The sequence below is a fragment of the Belonocnema kinseyi genome, chromosome 6, assembly GCF_010883055.1.
Source record: "Belonocnema kinseyi isolate 2016_QV_RU_SX_M_011 chromosome 6, B_treatae_v1, whole genome shotgun sequence".
Lineage (NCBI taxonomy): Eukaryota > Metazoa > Arthropoda > Insecta > Hymenoptera > Cynipidae > Belonocnema > Belonocnema kinseyi.
This window is the reverse complement of record NC_046662.1, coordinates 21,463,791-21,476,467: the sequence shown is the minus strand read 5'-3', so window position 1 is coordinate 21,476,467 and position 12,677 is coordinate 21,463,791.

The window sequence follows — 12,677 nt, the reverse complement described above, 5'->3', positions numbered from 1 at the left end:
TTCCAGATTAGCACCCGCTCCCGGCGAAATCCTGCGGTTGTCCTTATGACAAATTTTTAATTATATATATATGCATGTATTGCAAAAGTAGTGCAAATTATAATGTTCGCTGAAAATTTAACTCAAACCTAATAAGACGAAATATGTTTCAACTTTCTTGAAATCATTTTAAATGTATATTTTGCCATTATATCATATAAAGAGTGTCACAAAAGTCCCGAGACGGCTTTACTTTGTCAATCGATTGAGTGGGAAATTTTACGTTCAAATATGTATCCAGATCATAGGTACATTTTAACCTTGAAGGTTACTCTAAGGTGAATTCAACTTAAACAATGTCCATTTAACTCTGAGTCAAAGCCGAATTGGACCTATAACCTGAGTATATATTCACACGTAAAACTGATAACTCTACTGATTAACGACGTAAAAAAAGGGGGTTTCCATTTTTTTTTAAGTTGACCTTGAAAAAACCCTCTAAGGTCACTTTAAGATCATTTAAACTTAAACAAGGTCTGCATATCTCTAGGAACTTTTTTTGCCATTGGAAAGCCCCTTTTCGTACATTGGCAATCGATAGAGCTGTAAATTTTACTTTCGAATATCTACTTAGGTCATAGGTCCAATTTGACCTTGACTCACAGGTCGAAGACACCAAGGTTACAATTTACACATGGACTGGGTACACATTTGAACCTAAAATTGCCCTCTCTTTCAATTTCCAACTTAAAAAAGTGAAGTAAAAATTTTAATCAAAATTTGACGTTGAAAAACCCTGGAAGGTCATCATCAAGATAAAAATGAAGTCACCATTGAATTCCTCGTAGAAAGGTACTTCAAAAATGACCTTGAACTCCCTGAAAAATCTCTTACTTGAGGAAATATTCAGCTGTCCCGAGACTTTTCTTGCTTGCATGGTGCAACATATAGTTGAAACCAAAATTTGGACAAATTTCAATATTTTTCTGATGAAAGAAATATTGTTTTAAAGTATATAAATTAATTTGATTCTTATTATTATTTTCCTAAAGATGAGATTCTGATCTTTTATAAATGATTATTATAATCAAATTTATTTAAATTTTAGAAAAACACTTAAGTACCACTATTTTTGCCATTTTGACTTGAATAATTCCCGATCCAAAGTCTCGGGATTTTCTTAATTAAAAAAATACATGGGGTTTTCCCAATTTCCCGGTCGGCTAGACACCCTGCTTACACAGTGGGAAAGAAGACAAATTTATGGTTTATATTAAAATTTAGTCGATTCTTAACCGATTTGGATGTTTAAAAAAAAGGATAATATAATTTCTAAAAGAATTATAGCTCTTCATTGTAAACAATGCAACAATTTTGGGAACTACCTACGTTTGATAGAGCGAAATTATTTTTAAAAAATACAAAAATGAATTAATGACTAATTTTTTTTAAGAGGATTTTTTTTAATTTCCACTATTGTAAAGTTTTCTTTAATTGTATCAAAAGTAATTTCAATATCATAAGATTATAAGAGTATCATAAGATATTACTAAGTTTTTAAATGAAAAAAATTTTTTTTTAAAATAATTTAATATAAGTAGTTGACGGCTTTGTTTTAGGAAAAATATTTCTGCAATTCTACTGTTTTTATTTTTTTAAGAAAAAAAAATTTTTTCTTCATTCTTTAAATAAATAACGACATTTAAAGATTACTCACTTACGTTAAAAATGGAAAACAGTGCAGTTCTAGGAAATGTTTTTACCGCAAGAATAAGTCATGATTAATTCAAATTATTATACAATTCTTTAAATGATATAAAACTTTTTTCCAGAAACCTAATTTGTGAAAAAAACTATCTTAACATTTTTTCAGTTTTAAATAAAATTAGGACTCGTTTAATTTTCAACGTTCCGCAGTAAAAAAAATTTATTTTTATTTTCAATTCATAATTAAATTAATCAAATTGAATAATATTAATCCCCTTTCTTCATTTGTTCTCTCAATTTTTAAGTCCCCATCAGAAAGCATTTTTTTTAAATTCTGCTAAAAATCCACTTCGTCAAACTAAAATATTTACAAAAATTGCTGCATTATTTAAAAGAAGCTACAAGCTCGAATTGTAAAAATAATAATTTTTTCCTGATACGTGTGTAATTTAAAAAAATTGAAAATTTTTCCCAAAAAGGAGAATCAATATTTCTGTTTGAAAGCTTTTATAAAAAGAAAACATCCGTCCGCTAAATTTTAATTTATACCAAAAAGTTGATCTTTTTTCAAATGTGCGTTAGCAGAACTGCGAAATGCTGGGTCGAATTTCAGGCTTTGTAAGAAAGTTACTTAGGAAATGGTCGGTTTTTATAAAAATAGAGGAGTCCAATCGTATTCGAGAATTGTGAAGATTTTTATTGAAAAATTATTGCAATTGGAGGATTGCAGAATGAAATAATTCCACTGATGGAACCCTCCAATTCTCAAGCCTGAAATTTCGCAGCGACCGAATTTCACACAATATCAGACCTTAGACGATAATTCTCGTAAGCGAAAATCTCGATTTTCAAGCTGAAGAAAAACTTCGATTACGTACAAACATTCATTAAAGCCATGAAGCTTTCTAAGTTCTACAGCTTGCAAGTCGACTTTTTCAATAGTCACGTAGAAAATTCTATATTCAGGAATCGATTGCTTAATTTCTAAGTATTTCGTTTAGACTGAATCTATTCCACTCTTAGAAATTATTGAAATTTCTACAACTTGCTTCATAGTTAAGCAATCAGACTTTGCAATTATATTGTTTTCGATTGTGTAAATGATAATAAATATTTTCAGACGAAGGCAATCGATTCCAAACTAAATGGAAATGGCAGACGTTCTTGAGAGCTCGCCGCAGGAAGCACAGATTAATTATACATTTATTTCAACATAATTAATATTATCCTCGAATTTCGAATGACACGAGTTGTTAACCGCGGCTTCTTGCGGCAAGTTTACAGTTATACTCTAAATTAAACAATAATAATCATAATAATAATCGTAATAATAATAATTCTTGCGCTTTCGCGTAATATATTTAATATAATATGTATGTTTATATGTACACAGTCTTATAAAGCAAAATTTACAAACATCACAACGCACGGTAAGATCGAACGAGTATATCATCTCGAACGTAATTCGGGACGTAGGCAGACTTTGATGATTTCGGCTAGAAGACAGGCATCGAGCCCTCATCGATATCTACTCGCAGAAATGAGCTGCTCTATGGCGAGTGAGAAGATGGCAAGAATGTTAATAATAATTCTAGAAACTAAAAATTAAATAGGTAATACTGTGATGAGCTGCGGAGATTCGAGGGAGCTAACGATCAGGGCAGGGCTCACCACTTCCGGGAAGTGTTGACTGACAGCAATTTTTTGTCATTTTTTTCTTCGATTTCCAGAAATCCTACAAACTGTACAAAGGATTGCATTCGACAATGATTTTTTCGGGGCTACTGGACCTAGTCTTCGTGACTGACACTGTCAGTCATGTCAGGGAATGACTGACTTCTGGTGAGCCCTGAATTAGGACATGGCGACTAAATCATTCTAAGGTTTAAAAAGTGCCAATCAGTCCGAAAATTAAATTATATCAAATAAAATGCCATTTGATTTTTTTCATTACTTTTGATTTGACTTTTTAAATTACTACTACCCGAATAATCACTCAATATTTTTTTAGGTTTGCAGGGTTAATCTAAGAGATTTGAACATGTTTCAAGGGACTTGAGAGAATTTCTATGATTTATAAATATTTTAACGGACTTTATCAAGGTTTTTTAATTATGGATTTTAAGGGCATGTGACACAGCTAAATACCTATATTACCGACCTCACTTTTTCCGTTCACTGAATGTTTTTTTGAACCTAAAAACTTTTTTTGTAAATAAAATATCGAGCTGAAACTTCGGGAAATGTATTAGAGTACAATAAAGTACGTTTAGGTACTGCATTTTGGTAGGAACTTCACTGAAAATTATTTCATCTTTTTTCTGAACCAAAACATTTTTTGAACGTTCGAACTTTTTTTATACATAAAATGTCGGTCTCAAACTTTGAGAAATGCAAGAGCCGAAATAAAACTACGTTAAAGTACAAAGCTTAATAATAAAATATGCAAAAAAAAATTTCAACAATCAATTCCAACGGCGTCAGCCGGTAACGTTGTACACGAAAATGCGAACTATCTAGAGCCTCATCTAGTGGCCGCCAGGTTTCGTATTTTCGTGTACAACGTTACCGGCTGATAGCGTTGGAATTGATTGTTGAAATATATTTTTTTACATCTTTTATTATTAAGCTTTGTACTTAAACGTAGTTTTCTTTCGGCTCTTGCATTTCTCAAAGTTTAGACCGATATTTTATGTATAAAAAAAGTTCGAACGTTCAAAAAATGTTGAGGTTCAGAAAAAAGATAAAATAATTTTCAGTGAAGTTCCTACCAAAATGCAGTACCTAAACGTACTTTATTGTACTCTAATAAATCTTCCAAAGTTTCAGCTCGATATCTTATTTACAAAAAAAGTTCTTAGGTTCAAAAGAACATTCAGTGAACCGAAAAAGTGAGGTCGGTAATATAGGTATTTAGCTGTGTCACATGCCCTTAAAAGATTTTGAAAGAATGGAAGTATTTTAGGGTATTTGAAATGATTCCAAGGAAGTTTTGAGAAGTTAAAAAAATTTCAAAAGTTTTACAATATTTTAATAAAGTGTTAAAGAATGTTTACAGAAGAATTCAGAAATTTCAAAGGATAACAAATATTTCAAGAGATTTTCCATAATTTCGTGGTTATTTAAGATTTTAGGATTTTTAAAGATTTTAAAGACATTTAAAGATTTTGGGATAATTAATAAAGTTCCCAGGAATCGCAATAGATTACAAGAAATCTTAAATAATTTAAAAAATCTTAGGGTATTTTAAAAGATTCCAAAGAATTTTGAAGAGCTTTACAAAATTTCAAGGGATTTCAAAATATTTCAAAATTGGAAATATTATAGGATATTTAAAATTATGCCAAAGAAATTTTAAGAAATTGAAAAAATTTCAAGGAATCTCAAGGAATATTCTCAGATTTCCTGTAACTTCATGGTAATCTGAAGGATTTTATAATATTTTAATGAAATGTCAAATAATTTATTCACAAGAATTGAGATATTTCAAAGAATTTCAAATATTTCAACAGATTTTCAAATAGGATATTTTAAAAGTTTCTCAAGAATCGCAACAAATTTCAAGATATTTCAAAGGATTTGAAAGATTTTTGGGTATTTTGGAAGATTCCAAGAAATTTTCAAGACGCTTAAACAATTTATGGACTTTTAAAATATTTTAAGATATTTTAGGATATTTAGAAGGATTTTAATTATCTTTAAAAAGATTTTAAACACGTCATGGAATTCCAAGAAATATCCTCAATTTTCATTAAACTTCGCGGGAGTTAAAGGGATTTTATAATATTTCGATGAAATTTTAAAGAATCTTTTCACAAAAATTAAAGGATTGCAAATATTTCAAAAGATTTTTAAATATCTCAGGGTATTTCTAAAGTCTCCTTTTTTATATCAAATAATGAAATATCTGTTTATTATAGATGTAAAAAAAGATATATTTTATTTTTTATTTGCCAGCAATTTTTAATGAAAGCAGAACCATAAATAAACAAATTCTTCATTTTTTACGGACATAAATCTTTGAAATCTTTTGAATTCTTTGTGAATTCGTTAAAATCTTTTAAAGTACTTGACATTTTTGTGAAATCTTGAAATTTTTATGAAATCTTTTGGAATCTTTTTAAATTTTTGAAAAATACTTGATATCATTAAAATCCTTGAAATCTATATTCTTTTTCAATCTTTTAATATTTTTATGAAATCTTAAAAATATTTGAAAAAGGTTTGCTAAACTTTTGTTTGTGAAATATTTGGTGTTTTTTTTTAAATCATTGAAATCGTTTGAAATTTTCTCAAAATTATTCAAACCTCTTGAAATAGAGTAACATCTTTTAAATATTTGTGAAATCTTTCGCATTTGTTTGAAATCATTGAAATCTTTGACATTTTTTGAAATATTCGGAATTCTTGTATTGTTTTGAAATCTTTATGAAATTTGTATTTGAATCTTTGATTCATGAATTAAATCTTTTTTACTTATTTAAAATCATTAAAATATTTTCAGTTTAGGTAAAATATTCTCAAATTATAGAACTCTGTTTCACTGTACCTTTTTTAAATCTTTAAAACCTTTGTAATCTTTAAGAAATGTTCGAAATCGTTGGGACATTTTTTCTTAAATTTCTGAAATCTTTGTCAAATCTGCTGAAATATTTGTGAAATTTTTCTTAAATCTTTGATTGTGAAATATTTTTCATTCCTTGATATTATTGAATTAATAAACATGTTAGTGGAATCTTTTCAAATCCTTTAAAAAAAATTGAAACCTTTTTAAATCGTTTTAAATCTTCGGGATGATTTAAAATCTTTGAAATCTGGTGTACTGTGCCCTTTTTAAAATCTTTTAAATCTTTCAAATCTTTTGAAAGTTTTGAAAGCTTTGTAAAACTATTCTGAAATATTTTAAAGCTGGTGTACTCGCCTGTTTAAATATTTTAAAATCGTGAAATCATTGTGAAATTTTCAAAATCAATATTTTCAAATATTTTGAAATATTTAGTAACTTTTTGAAATTTCTTTATTCTGTAATAAGTGCAAGATCAATTATATCTTGATAAATAAAAAACTGTTCAGTATCAAGATTTCTTCTAAAGGATATTTTTTTCATAATAGACTAGAAGTTTTAAATTACTTTTCGCATTTCAATTAAATAATTATCATTAGAAAAAAAAATTTACTTTAAGGTTCAAAGGAAAATTCAAGAAGAATTCCGGGTTTTCAGTGGTTTTACGGTCGCCAGACAGCCTATACTTCAATAAAATTAAACGTTAATTAAAAAATAATAATAACAAAATAAATATTTAGTCACATGGCCGATTGGCATTTGTTGAACTTTTGAACGATTTATAGTAACCATCCACTACTAACGATAAAGCTTGTTTAAAACGTTTCCAACATTTGTAACATTTCTAACATTAATTAAAAATGTTTTCAACGTTTTATGACAATTTGGTCGTTTTTAAACAAGCTTCAGAAGCCATGAAGGATTCGTGACGTCGGCGAAAAAAATTAACAATATCGGAAGCGATGCGTCGCCTCGAAGAACTTTGAGTCGATAGACGGGGCCGATTCTAGACAAAGATCCCTAACTTATCAACTTCGAGACCTGCCACAGCTCAAATGGTCCATGTCCGTGCTAAGTTTTAATGTAATTTTTATAACGACACAGAAACTTAGCACGGACATGAACCATTTGAGCAGCGGCACGGTCCCAAAGTCGGTAAGGTAGGAATTTTTATCCAGAATTGACCTGTCTATCTACTTACCTCGCAATATATATTTACACTCGATATTCCTCGATATTATCTCCTACATAATTCGAGATTTTTCATCTACGATGACTGTAACCGGTTCAACAAGTGATAACGTTTAATGCGGAGTAAAACAAAGCCGAACAAAAAAAAATATTCTGCTTGCATCGTCTGCAGGATCGCGACCTAAACGATTGATAGGAAGTTCATCGAACGGAAGTGATGTGAGCTCGAAGAACAGGTACTTGGTGTAATGATACTTTCTAAAGCTCAATTCGTGCTCAGGAAAAACCTCGAGAGATACTTGAGAGAATGGAAATATTGTTAAAATTGTAGAGAAATTTTTCTAATGCTTTCAATATGTCCCGATAGTTTTATAAAATCACAGTTAGAGAAATAGTTCTATGAATGAATGAACTCATTTAAATAGTTTTATAACATAAATAAATATTTAAAAAATCCAATGCTTAATCGAATTTTGACACGTAAAACTGCCTGTTTTATTTCTTTGAAGCATTTTTTATGATACTTTTCATTAAAAATAATATTTCATCAATTAAGTCAAATAAAACATATTTTTATAACATCATAAAGTACGTGTTATCATTTTTTAGTTTAAAATCATATTCAAATATGGTCAGGAAATTTTTTATGTGATATTTAATGCATTAACTTTAAAATAACATATAATAAAGTAACTAATACTTTGATAATACATCATTAAAATTATTTAGTTGGATTAAAATTTAACTTTTAATCAAAATATTCTATATAATATTCTGAATATAACTATAAAAGTTAAATTTCTACTGTCGAAAGTAGTAACATTAAAACTATGTATTCTGGTGAACATTAATAAAAAAAATTTTAATATTAAGAAAAAACCATAAATAACATGTTAGAAAATGTATTGTCTCTAACTTTTACATTTTCGACTTTTTCGTGTTAATTCACAATTTTTCATTTTCTCATAAAAATTAAGTATTCTGCCTTGAAAACTTCTAAACAAAACAAAAAAATAAAAAGTTTAGATCTAATTTGTTTCTAAATTATTTTGGGAATTATGCACTTCCAATAAATCTATTCCCAGAACCTTGAAGATTCTTAAATTATATTTTACAATCATTTAGAAAATAATTTAGATTTCAAACGTAGAAATCTATATATAATTACATATTTTTATTTGTTATACAAAAAAAATAGATTAATACTGTATTTGTAAGTAGAAAAATAGAAAATTTTTGAGTTAGACTGCTCTAGATCAAGTTTTTCTACATTTCCAATTCTTGGAATATATATTTTCTTCAGATATTTATAATTCTGCAATAATGTTTTATATTTTATAAAAAATAAGATTTTAAATAAAGAAAAATAAAATGCTTTAAAATTTAATAGAAAAAATAACAGTTTGAGGTCTTTCCTGTGCGCAAATCTAGCATGAAAACTATGATTGTGTTTCCACGAAAATTTCCAACACCATAATTGCAAATTATTCGTCATTATTAGCTTAATTCTATTCCAAATAATAAATTACTATTCCAAATATCTACAAATCCACAAGTTATTTGCAAATATGGAATTTAATTCTGCATGGAACACTGATTATGATAAGAATTTGAACCAATTTCGATTAGAAGAAATCGAAACTGGAAATGGTCAGGGAAACTATTTCTTGCAATTTCTAAAACTATTTCTATGATGATATTCAGCTGCTACTTAATTGGACACAACACAGATCTATTTCCTGCGAGACGATTTCACGTCCTTCGCGGTTACGGTTTTATAAACCCGAAATGATTACTAATTAATCTCGAATGAATGATTTCAAATTTACAAGATTTAACCTCGAATGTTAACCGCGAAATGATTGTTTTCGAAATCGTTCTTACGTCCGTTGATCTTTTTACCCCACTAGTCACACGTAGAGCCAGTTTTTAAGGTCGATTATTTACGCGTAATTTTATGCGTTTGCTAAAAAGCTGACTAGAATATAATCTACGATACGTTCGGATTTCCCTGCTCGATTCGCTCTGCGCAGGGAAAAAAATCGTAGATGGAAAAAAAGGGAATCCGCTTTTCACGTCTATTGCTTATTAATTAAGCTTTCCGATTAGCCGCGACTCGTTTTTAATTACGATCTTATCGAGAAATCAGTCCTTAAAAATATGTGACTTTCTGGAAAAAACAAATTTCGGAGAAACGAAAGCGTTAAAAAATAATCACCTAGAAGAGAATATTGAAAATCCGATTTCCAATGTCCTATTCTAGCTTAAAAAACAGATCTCAAAGTTACTAAGAAATATTTGAAATAGAAAATATATTCCTGTTAAGCTAGAGATTAAAGAGTAAAGGAAAGGCTATTATTGTCATTGAAAGGTTTTGTACTATCTGAACTCTCCCTTCCATCCTAGACTTTTATCAAGAAAGTATTTTTATCATAGTGCTTCTCCAATAGTCAATTTTTCCATTTACACATCTACTATAGTGAAGAGTCATTTCCGAATTTCGGGAAACATTCTATTTTAAAATAGAAGCTAAAAATATATGGCATACAATTTTCAATTAAATTAAATTCACATGAAATCAACTTTCAAGTAAATTTAACTTGAATCTTTCTGATTTAACAAACAATAGATTAAAATCAATTCCAACTTTCGGAAATTACTATTTTATTCATATAAAAATTTTAAAAAGTCTCTAATAATTTCGAGATATAAACAAAAGACTCTATTTGGGGATTCCCCGGCGAAAAATGGCGATATACCGCAGTTTAAAAGTTCCTACCATCAGCGCCATCTGCAATTTCAGTTCCCTCCATCGGGGATTCCCCAGAGAATAAACTTAGAGTTTTTAGTTTTAGTCTTTGAGAATTCATGAGAATAATTCAAAGTGAACATAATCCCAAATTTTAAATCCATTTTTGATTTAAAAAAGGTGGTAAATTTAAATTTAAATACTTCACAATACAAAATTTTCATATTTAGCCCTTAAAATTTGTTCTATGATTTTTTAAATTATAAATATATTTGCAGTAAATATAAATCAACGAATGCCTTTTCTTTTAACAATACACACAATCAGGATGGCCTTTTAAAGATAAAAAAAAAATTCCTTTCATTTCCCGGTTCGGAATCAATCGAAATATAAAGCCACACATTTTTTCATTGGAAGAAATAAGAACTGAAATAAAAATTGAAGCACGAGAAGTAGAACTCTTGAATTTTAAAGTTCAACAATTTTTTAATTAAAAGATTTTGTATGAAAAATATCAATAATTTAAACGTTATATGGAGGCTATCAACACTTTTCAATCAAAAAATTTTTAATTAAATGGAGTTAAAGAGCAAATTTTTCACTTTTATAAATTATAAAGTTTAAAGAATCAGAAGCATTTAAAAAAATGGTAATCCACATCATTTTCCATGGTCGAAATAGAAGGATGTATAAATTTTCAAAATTATATTATTTAAAACATTTTTAGGCTTAAAACATTAAAAACTAAACGTATAAAATTTCTTTTAAACAAAAATTCTTTTAATTAGAAAGTTAAATTATTTTAATTTGAAGTAATTTTAGAATAATAACTGTTGAATTTGTTTTTATTTTGAAATATTCTCTTGAAATAATTTTTTTTAAACTGAACAATAGTTTGAAATTTTCCTCGGAATATCAAGAAAAATTGGTATTATATTAAAACCTGTAAAAATCCTGATGTAGCTTTAACATTTTGTTTCAAAATGTTCAAAAATCTACATTTTGTTCAAAAAATTTTGGAATATTTTCAAATTTTTTGAGAATTTTCTTAATATCTCTTAAAATAATTCGCATTTTGCCTAATTTGCTGTAAAATCCTGCAAAATTAGAAAATTGCCTTAAAATCTTCATTCAAAAAATTCTTTTCAAATTTCCTAGGAATCTTGAGAAAATTATTTTATTCTTATGAAACCTTACACAATTCTTAAAACTTAATCTTTTGTTTGAAATCTGCAATACTCTGAATAAATAATAAATAATATTAAATAAATAGAACAATAAAAATGGTGTCATTCAAAATTTAAATTTAGTTCTTTGAAGTTTCAACGATTCAATGCTTTCTATTTCAAAAAATGTAGTTTCAAATTTAATTTTTTTAAAAATATTTATTTTATAATTGCTCGTTTTAAATTCACTGTCAAATATTGCTAATAATTAAATAATTCTTCTAAATTAAAAAATTAATTAATTAATTTAAGATTAAATATTTTAGACTAAAACCATAGTCCACATTTTATGTAAGATTTATTTAAGAATTTTCAAATTTTTGACTATTTTTGAAAAATAGTTCAATACTTCTGATTATTTTTCAAAATGATTCATATTTTTCTTAAATTTTTTTTAAATTCTGGAAAATGAAAAAATTGCCTTAAAATCTTTATTTATGAAATCATTTTCAATTTTCCTAGGAATCTTAAGAAAATATTTTTTATTCTTATGAAATCTTTTACAATTCTTAAAATGCGAATCAATTTTTTATTTGTAAAATTGCAAAAATCTACGTGTTGTTTTAAATTATTTTAGATCATAGTTTAAGCGTAGCTCTTTAAAATGTTAAAGAGTTTTTTTCTTAAAACCAAAATTTTTTATTTCGATTAAAAAGTTATAGAACTTTTAATATTTTTTAAAGTTTCAATCAAAATAAAATGTTTTTTTTCGATTTAAACTTTGTGAAATATAAAAAATTTTTAATAACTTCAAATTAATAGATTGCTATTAATTTGAAGTTATTTAAAAGTATTTAATATTTTACAAAGTTTCAATCGTAACGTTAAAACCTGTAAATTCTTAGCTTTGAAAGGATTCTGAATCTTCTTGTAAAATCAATTATTGCTCGCGTTTTAATAAATTAAACAAAATTCAATTTTAAAAATCATTAAGTAATTTATATTTACACCTTATCAACCAAAAACGTTTTTTAACAAAAAATTTCAATTTCAAACGCTTTTAATTTTTAATTGTTTGAGTCTTGGATACTGCATTTTTAAAATTACGAATTGTAAATTGAATAACATCATACATGAAAAAGTGAAATTTTAAACTTTTTAAAATTTATACATAATTTTCGCCAGAAAATAATTTTTAATTGCATTATACCTTCACGTGATATGAAATTTGCAACAATTGAAGTCATTGGATATATTTTTCTTCTAAAAATGTGGAAAATTCCCGGTTTTTCGGCCCAGCAGCCACCCTGATTATAAATAT